Genomic DNA, 10,258 nt, shown 5'->3' with positions numbered 1-10,258 from the left:
TTCATATCCATATGCATGAAACTGTCAAAAAATTAATAGAGAAGTTTTTTTTTAAAAAAAAAAAAAAAAAGACCAGCCACTCACAAAATTGGTTCAATTAAAACTGTCACAGTAGTGACAGAAGGTTGAAACCGCTCAACTAGATAAATGGATGGTGAAATTTGGTTCTGGCCCCTGGCATAAAGAACATTCTGTCCAGGAAGTGGTAATATATGTGTGCCTAGTCCCTAGCCCTAACCAAAAGGAGCATCTGCTCCTGAAATGTGCTAGACACATCTGTGGTCACCTGTTAGAGGAGACATGATCTGGGACCGACACTTGTCACATTTCTCATAACCTGGCAACCAAGATTTGAGCTTGTGGCTGGTGAGTTTCAGCACACATTGGAGGCTAGGGGTGAGGGTTGAGCTGGGCAAATCTTTCCTAGTTCAGTATTCTCAACAGCTCAGCCAGCTCAGTATCTTTAAATACATCAATGACTTTTAAAAAGGCTTACATGTATTTACATGTTATGTCATCTTTCCCAAGAGCAAAATCTCATGCTTATCCAATTTGCTGTCTGACACTTAAGCCATCTTTTATGCTGTCTGCATCTCCAATCCAATCCAAACAAGCAAGCCACTCACCTGGAGAGATGCTGACAGCAACCAGTTTTAGTACATTTACCTGGGAAATCACTAAAGGTATTATGTTTTAAAGGAGGAGTCTAGTTCAAAGGGTATGAGTTACCTAGGCAACTTCAAATTTTGGTCATTAGATGAAATGTCACATATCTCATGCCACCTCCAGGGATTACTTTGTGATGTGTGTTAGAGTGCTCAGGCCTCACACATCACTGATCTTCATATTCTCCTGAGTACCTTTTCTTTATTGTGGAGACCCAACTCTCTATGTGAAAGGTCTCTGCTGTGCAGGAAACAGCGAAACAGCATTTGCTCAAAGGAGAACTTTGCCAGGTCTGTATTAGGGACCTCAAAAAGCAAAATCCAATTTCAAGAGCCAGCTTATGCCAGCTGGGTGGCATCAAGGCAAATTTTACAAGAAGCTCTCGGAGGGTACGTGGCTCCGCCCCCCACCTGACCCCGCCTGATGCTATGCTCCTTGGGCTGCATGAGCATCGCCCGCCACACCATTCTGTCTCCCCTCCCCCACCACGCCAGCGCCAACATTGTATGCCACACTCATTACTCTTTCAGTAACACTTGGCCCAGACTGATCGGAAGTCTCTGCACACTGTGTTCATCCAGCAGAGCCTTGGCTTGGCCTTGCTGCTCTCCTACTGTCAGAAGTTAGAAGGTAAGACTTACACCTGTAACCCCAGCACTCAGGCATCTGGGGAAGGAAGAGCTCTCCAAATTCAAGGTCTCCTTGAACTACAGAGTGAGACCCTGATGACAACCAAAGTTTGCACTTTTGTTTCCCTGGTGGCTAAAGGTGTTGACCAACTTTTAAATCTATTTAGTGGCTGTTTGCATTACTTCTTTTGAGTTCTGTCTACTCAGCTCTTTACTCACCTGGTGGTGGAAATCCTTATACTAAGGGAGGTAACCTAGACTCAGAAGGGCAAACATCACATCACGTGTTTGTTCTCAAATGCAGATTACAGACTCTAGCCCTTAGTGTGTGTGTGTGTGTGTGTGTGTGAGAGAGAGAGAGAGAGAGAGAGAGAAACAGAGACACACAGAGAGACAGAGGGGGGCTATAGGTTAGAGGTCATGAAACTAGAAGGGAGACCACAAGAAGAGGTTTTGAGGAATGCAGGTGGTGATAGAACAAATGCAACGTGAGCACAGAAAGAGGAGATACTGGAGATAGAAGATTATAAAGTGACTTTTCCAAGCAGCCGCCAAGATGGCTGAAGTGGAGGAGAAGATGAAGCTGACGTTCCACAAGTTCACCTATCGTGGTGTGGACCTTGACCAACATCTGGACATGTCCTATGAGCAGCTGATGCAGGTGTACAGTGCTCTCCAGAGGTGGTGCCTACACCATGGACCAAGACAGAAACAGCACTCACTGTTTAAGTGCTTGAGAAAGGCCAAGAAGGAGGCACTACCCATGGAGAAGCCTGAGGTTGTAAAGACCCACCTGAAGGACATGATCATGATCACATGATCTGCCTGAGATGATCGGCAGCATGGTGGGTGTGTACAACGGCAAGACCTTCAACCAGGTGGAGATCAAAGCAGAGATGATCAGACACTACTTGGACGAGTTCTCTATCACCTACAAGCCCATGAAGCACGGCCGGCCTGGTATTGGTGCCATCCACTCCTCCCAATTTATCTCCCTCAAGTAGCGGGGCCAATAACGACTGTTTTGTTGGGATTTTTTTTCTTTTTGGTCCCTGGGGAACAAAGATTATAAAGTGGGTCTCAGGGATGAGGAGGGGAGTATCTGATCAACTATATTGTATACATGTATGAAATCTTCAAAAACGCATTTAAAATATTATTACAAAACAAATATTTGAAAATCCCACAATGAAATCTCTTCTACTAAATTAAAAATAAATTAATAATTAGGCAAAGCAGTGATGTCTACAGGAAGGTTCACTCCCCTAGCGTTTGCTTTTCTTCTATGCAGTGCGCTTGGCTTGCCGTGATAGTGTGAATTCAGAAATCCACTTAATGTAAAGAGGCTTTCCCTCACTGATACCAACCTCATTCGGAAGAAGTCCGTGTCCTTAGCAGATAGACAGACAGCTTAGGGGTTTGATGACAAAGCCTGGAGTTTTAGTTGCAATTATTCTGGCCAATGGTGCTTACAAAGTTGGTGTCCAAGTACTGGGTAGAATGTCAAAATAATGTCAAAGAGAATATAGAAATGTGGCTCCCTCAGTATGTTGGCTTGCCCAGCATGCACTAAGCCCTGAGTTCAGTGTCCAGTGCTGTATAACCCAAGCATGTAATCTTAGGAGATGAGGACTACAGGGTCAGATATTCAAGGTCATCTTCAGCTACAATTAGATTGATGTAGCCTGATTTACGTGAAGCTTTATCTCAAAGAGACAGAGAGGGAGGAAAAGGAAGATAAATGGAGGTGAAGGAAGAGAACCCAAGTAGATGATTTCTTCCTAGATTTTAACCCATCTGCCAGGCATATAAAGATGAGGAGGTAAGGAGACAGTCCAGGGAACAGTCTCTCCAGACTCCCCATCTCCTCATCCTGTGAACTTTGTGGTGTTTACTCAATTCCACTGTTATCAATGGTGACTATGGATGCCATCCATGGGAAAGTGTCTAAGGCATGGGAGACTATGGCTACCCAAAATAATTCTGGAACGAGAAAGGCAAGAGTAGAACTTGCCAGCCTTCTTGCACTCAGCTCCCATGGCTGCCTCTGGCTGACATTTAACCCATATGTAGCCATTCCCGTACTCTCAAATCAACAACTCCAAAGACTCATCACCATCTCCAACCAGCATCTCCAAAGACACAGCGTCATGGGGCTGTTAGCTCTCCGCTCTCTTTCCTCTCGCTGCAGTAATTTCATCAAAGCTATGACCCTTTGGTGTTTATCTTTATGTTATGGAAATTTAAGTTTTATTTCTGGGGAGTTTTCTTAGATTCCATCTTCAGATATTTGTTCTGGGTGATTATTTCCTGTTTACTCTCTAGGGGAATAAAATCTTGCATGGGTTGGGTTTCATTTGTCTGTTCCCTATCTATCATTTTCTCTCTAATTTGATTTAATTCTTTCTTTATTTCAACTTAACGATGTTTGTTTTTATTTCTGCTATCTTGCAATCTATGTCCTTTATTGCATTTTCAATAGAATCTCTTTTCCCTTGTATTTATAATTTCTTCTTCATTCATATGGCGGTTGGCATCTGCTGCACACAGACACACATAGAGAGGCATACACACACACACACACAAACACACACACATGAAAAGAGTCACACACACACACACACACACACACACACAGACACATATCAATGCACATCTTCTTTCCTGAGATCTACATGTTTTTATGTAGTGGGATATTTTTCCCCGAAAGTTGGGAGGAGATAAGATGGGAGGAGTAAGGAGAGGAAGAGGAGAAGGAAGAGGAGGAGCTAGGGGAGAGGGCATGAGAGAGAGGGGAACATGGAAGCAGATGTGCGGGTGTCTCTAGCAGTCAAAGGTTTTTGATATATCTAGGTTGGGTATTGGGTTAGACCACTGATTGTGTGGGCATCTTGTTATTGAGCATTACCAAATATATAAAGCCTTTGGATAATCTAAGCATTAGAGTCTCATTCCTACCAGGCCCACGTGGACGTCAGGATGGTCTAGGCTCAGTGCAACCTTGTGGAGAGAGATTGGTAGAGCCATCTCCCATGCTGGCGTCTTGTGAGTGGCAAGGCCGGTGTCTCTGATCACCTCAGCAGACAGCATAAACTAAGCAGCACCAGATACACCGAAGCCACTCGTGGCTGCAGGCCTAGGCTAGTTGGGAACATGGTGGCTGATTAAGAAAAGCCAGATTGAATGCCACCGTTTTAAATATCTCCCGCAACATTTTTAAAAGCCATCATTACATTTTTGTCTTGCACATGTCAGCTCTAAAATGACAATTTTCTGGTTTCTGCCGTTGTCCACTCTGTTTCTTCATCACTATCATGGCTAAGTTTTAAACATAATTTTCCCTGTACCAGCTTTCTGGTAGAGGCTCACATGCTGCGAGAGCTGGCCATGCTCAGGATTGACGAAAGGGCTTTATGTAGCCAAGTTCCTCTGTAAGTTTTTCTAGGCTCTGCCATGGAGAAGGGAGAAAGGCAGCTGTGAGGCTTCTCAGAAAACAAAGTTACAGCTATCTTTGAGCATGCCCAAAAATAAAGTTGGCATTTCCTCATTCTTCTTCTTGCTTTTAGATGCTTTCCAGGAATAAGAGAGGAAAGATACTGAGATGCCACCGCCTTCTACTCAGAAACTTAGTCACCTTCTCTGATCCTCGGCCTTCTCCTCTGCTAAACGGGGTGAAGCTGATGTGTATGGAGTGCCGGGCACACTGGCCACTTGACCCTGTGCTCACTCACTAGAGTCTCAGAGTCTGGACTCAGAGCCAGATCCACAGCCTGGGAAGGTGGACATCCCACAGCAAAGCTGAAATGTGTTTGTTATTGACTTTCCCAGTCCCCTCTGTGGATGAATACTGTATATGTAAACATTCCAGATACCAATGTCTTCAACTTTGACTCAGGGACATACCTGCTCAGAATCTAATTTGCTGACTTGCAGTGGCTCACTGTTTCAGGGTCTCGGTTCCCTACATGGATCCTGCTATATGAACAGTATCCAGCACACTGTTGAGGTGCTGAGTATGGGGTCCATGGCGACCTAACATGAAAGACAACACAGAGGCAGCTCTGCAGAGTACTGTGCAGCATTGTCCATGGCTGTGCAGAAAACACACCAATTGGCACCACCAGCTCTTCCTCTTCCTCTCCCTCCCTCTCCCTCTCCCTCTCTCCCTCTCCCTCTCTCCCTCTCTCCCTCTCTCCCTCCCTCTCCCTCTCTCCCTCTCTCCCTCTCTCCCTCTCTCCCTCTCTCCCTCTCTCCCTCTCTCCCTCTCTCCCTCTCTCCCTCTCTCCCTCTCTCCCTCTCTCCCTCTCTCCCTCTCTCCCTCTCTCCCTCTCTCCCTCTCTCCCTCTCCCTCTTCCTCTCCCTCTCTCTCCCTCTCTCCCTCTCTCCCCCCTCTCTCCCTCTCCCTCTCCCTCTCCTCCGTCTCTCCCTCTCTCCCTCTCTCTCCCTCTCTCCCTCTCTCCCTTTCCCTCTCTCTCCCTCTCCTCCCTCTCTCTCTCCCTCTCCCTCTCCTCCCTCTCTCTCTCCCTCTCCCTCTCCTCCCTCTCCCTCTCTCTCCCTCTCCTCCCTCTTCCTCTCTCTCCTCCCTCTCTCCCTCTCTCCCTCTCTCCCTCTCTTCCTCTCTCCCTCTCTCCCTCTCCTCCCTCTCTCCCTCTCTTCCTCTCTCCCTCTCTCCCTCTCTCCCTCTCTCCCTCTCTCCTTCTCCTCTCTCTCTCTCTCTCTCCCTCTGTCCCTCTGTCCCTCTGTCCCTCTCTCCCTCTCTCCCCCTCTCCCTCTCTCCCCCTCTCCCTCTCTCCCTCCTCTCTCCCCTCCTCTCCCCCTCTTCCTTCTCCCCTCCTCTCCCCCTCTTCCTTCTCCCCTCTCCCCTCTCCCCTCTCCCCTCTCCCCTCTCCCCTCTCCCCTCTCCCCTCTCCCTCTCCCCTCTCCCCTCTCCCCTCTCCCCTCTCCCCTCTCCCCTCTCCCCTCTCCCCTCTCCCCTCTCCTTCTTTCTCTCTCTCTTCTTCATTTAATTACTGTGAAGAGGAAAGACTTACTTTGTCAAGAAATCTATCATTAAAGAGTTTAAATGGGGCTTTAATGAAAGAGGGGTCCATGGATTCCCACCCTTCCTTACTGAACTATAAGCTGAGAGATTTGGGAAAGAAAGGGTCACTGCCTACATATGCTTAAGCCATGTGATCTCAGATTCTATATCTTACAAAGAAGGAGCCTGTGTGTTGAAACAAAGTCAATATAGTTTATGAGGCAGGCTATCTGGCTAATCATATCTTGACTACACACTACATACTAGTTAAGCATGTCAGTTGTTCTCTCTCATCAAGCCTACAGTAACAACATGCCTCCAGCAAATTTGTAGATTCTTCAGAATCTGTTTACAAAGGAGACCATCAAAGAGCAAAAACATCAATCCTATTTCCAAGGCTGTGTCTACACATTAGCACCTAGGCTGGGCTTCGTAAGCATTGCTCAGTTCTCTAATGTTTGCACGCTACAAACCTCCAAAACTCCAAAGTCTACCTTCAGAGATAACGCCTAGGGTGGATTTGCCTTGTCCTCTGTGTGCTTATAGATCAGTATATATTTCTCTAAACTCAGCCTTTAACTGAAGGCATAGGAAACAGAAATCCATCAGTCACTGCAATGGTTAAGGAGGAACTGCACTCAGAAACCAATGCAGACATGCTGGAAATAGAAAGCATGAAAATACAGCAGAGAAACTGGGCAGGAAGTACAACTAATGTAATCACTTCTCTTCTTAAACATCAAAGCCCCTCATCAAAGGAGCTCAATGTCTCCTCACGCTGCTAGAACACACAGGACACTCAGGACTTCAGAAGAGAAACTACAGAGTCCAATGCCGATAAACACCAAGGCAGGGACCAGTATGTGCCCACTACAGGCTGTTCCCTTTGCTTCCTGTGTAAAAGACAACACTGAAAACTCTCCCCCACCATAGGTGAGGCTGAGAGACAGAATGTAAAACTGTAAAGTGTGCTGGAACAGTCCATCATCTTTCTATCCCTGAACCCTGAAATCCTTTCAAAGGACAGACCACCCCTCCACAAGGATCCAGAGGAGGGGCAGCTACAGGAGCGTAGAGTCGGGGCCCGTATTGGTGGTACAAGATTAAGCTATCCAGAATGATCTCTAAGCATAGAATTCTTGTTTTGGACTATCCTGAGAGTTAAAAACTAACTTTCTCTCTTTTAAACCACTGAAGTTACATGACTGTTGGCCACTGTGTTGCCTTTTTTAATGATGCAAATTGTTTCTAGTTTGTATCATCAGGAAGATGATTCCCTTTGACTGGAAGCTCAGGAAAACAAAGTTTAACAAAAATTTAAAATAACAAGGGGCTCCAATTTTATAATTCCTATTCCACAAACTATTAGAATATTATAATATACCACCATCTTACGTTGGAATTGAATTTTACCTACAAAATGTTTTGCAAATATATGAGCTCAGTGAAATTTAGAACTGATGCTGTATTACAATATGTAATCCTGGCTATTTATATAGGATTTTTTTTCTCATTTGGAAGACTATAATTCTCCCAAGTTTCAATCACACATTAGGCTCTAAAAGAATTTTGGTCCTTTGACCTGAACTCACGGCTTAATAGACAAAGCAGTATGGCATGAACTCCCCAGGACCCGGAGCTACAGAAATGGGGAAAATACACGAATGTTAAACAAGAGCAAAAGCCTAAGGTCTGTCTCCAATTCTGTTCTTATACTCACTTCATCTTCCTGACTATTCCCAGGAGATATCACATGACAGACGTCTTCTTCTAGGCCAATAAATAAGCCTGGAGTATAGCACATGCCCTCTCACTGGACCTCAGTGGCAGTCAAGTTCCACAGGTGCACAAACCCCTTTAAGTGAGTAGAGACTCTCTGCCTCAGCCTGTTCTGTTACGCTTCCTTTACAAAATATCTGGATGATTATAAAATTACAAATCAAAATTCCAAGCTTATTGGGTCACCTTAGTGTTAGCCACATAAAAAGGTGGGGACAGAGAAAATGACCTTCCTCCAAAATGAATAAACTCTGCCTGGGTCAAGTTTCTTATACCATTCAGCTTTACTGGGGGAAGAAGAGAACGGCAGTAACTATCCTAAGCCAGTGTTTCAATACTCTGTCAAAATTTGAACTAATATAGCCTGTACAACCTTTACTCTCCCACACAGTCTTCCACAAAGGTTAAACAATCAAAACTAAAGTCACTCAGTAAGTAGAAAGGACATTCAAGAGATGCAACAGGTCATGGGCTGAGAGTGCTACTCACTGGAACCAATGCTAGGAAGTGTTTTAAAGAAATGAGCTGGAGTAAGCAACCATCCCTCATGCCCTACCCTGGGTCACCTCAATAAACAGCAGAACAATTTAGACAGAAGCTGGGGGATGACAGGCTTGTGCCAGAATGACATAAAGGAAGATGGTGATGGGAGTCAGGCAGCTGTTCCAGAACAATCTCAGCTATGGGCACCGCAATCTCCTGTCTGACATGCTGTCCTCTCTTATACTTGCAAGAGATAACAGAAAAGCGGTGTGGTTACCAGATGATAGATAAACCAACAAGATTTTATATTCAACATACATGCCCTTCTCCATGGTGACAGAAATCTTATTTTTTCCATGGTGGGCAGGTACATGTATCAGAAAAAGGGCAAAAGACAAAAAAAAAATGATAATTGCAAGTTAGAGATTAGACTACAAAACTTCAGAACTATTGAAAACTGAAAGCACAATCCTTCATTTTCTAATTCACTGTCTCTGACAACGATTTTAGTCAAGACTGTCAATACCCACACAACAGCTCAGTTAAATCCTTCCTACTGGCAAGAGAACTAAGGTTTGGTTCATAGAATATATCTGACCACCTATAGGGGCTTTTGACTATTTGACTGGGATTTTAAACCAGACCAAACATACTGGTTTAAAATCCCAGTCAAATAACTTATGAGCTCTATGGTCCAGATCAAGATGCTTAACCAGTCTAGGCTTCTAATTTCCTTAGTGAAACAGGGATGAAATAAGATGAGGTATACAATGTACTCATTAGAAATTAGAGCTTCCTCAAATTAAATAAACTTCAAAATTTATCACTATAATTTCTTTTTTTCTTTTTTTTTTAATTTTATATTTTATTTACATTTCAGATGCCATCCCCTTTCCCCATTTCCCCTCCCTAGAAAATCACTATAATTTCTTGCTTAGTTTTTCATTCTTCTTTTCTTCTGGATCTAACAAGTTAATAAGAAGACCATTCAAAAGGTCTACATAGAGTTTGAATGTATTTTGAAGTAATGCAGTAGAGCCTCAATACCACCCTTAGTAGTTCCCCTGCACTTAGCATGTAATACCCTTATACACTGGCTCTGAAAATGGTACCCAAGCTGAACTCCATTGCAAGATGCAGCCTTCCATAAGATGCTCTAAGAAAAATGTGACAAACATTGTCTTCTATAGGCCTCTATTTATAAGCTTCTCAAAAATGGTCTGAACTTGTTTGAACTGGATTGCACTAATGCAAGACTGACCTGAAGGCCAAGGAAAAAGAAGATATAACTCCCAGTTCAATTCCCACAGCCTAAGGCTTCAGGGTTTTGATGCTAAAGAGTGTCAGAGGATGGATGGCTCATTATAAGAAGAGAAAACAAAGTCACCCTTCTTCTGCCCTTTTGTTTTTTCCAGGCCACCCTTCAAAAGTATGGATGATGTGCACCCAGACTGGCAAGTTAAGTTCTTCTTCACTTAGGTCATTAATGCAAATGGCTTCCAGAAATAGCCTCATGGACATTCCTAGGAAATATAATCTTCTGGTTGCTGGATATCTATGAATCTGTGTCATTTGCACTTAATACCATAATAAACAGTAACACAGTTTACCAGGACTCTTCCTTCAGGACTTCTCCACCTACCACAGGCCTACCTCCGAATTCCCTTACATAAAAAAATAG

The 10,258-nt window shown here is 44.2% G+C and overlaps 1 pseudogene; it reads left to right on the top strand.

The window, feature by feature from the left end:
• Positions 1–1,851: 1,851 nt before the first annotated feature.
• LOC117697294 (small ribosomal subunit protein uS19 pseudogene) lies at positions 1,852–2,299 on the top strand (annotated as a pseudogene).
• The last annotated feature ends 7,959 nt before the right edge of the window (positions 2,300–10,258 follow it).

This window comes from Arvicanthis niloticus, chromosome 1 (assembly GCF_011762505.2).
Source record: "Arvicanthis niloticus isolate mArvNil1 chromosome 1, mArvNil1.pat.X, whole genome shotgun sequence".
Classification (NCBI taxonomy): domain Eukaryota; kingdom Metazoa; phylum Chordata; class Mammalia; order Rodentia; family Muridae; genus Arvicanthis; species Arvicanthis niloticus.
This window is presented reverse-complemented; position numbering and strand designations above follow the sequence as displayed.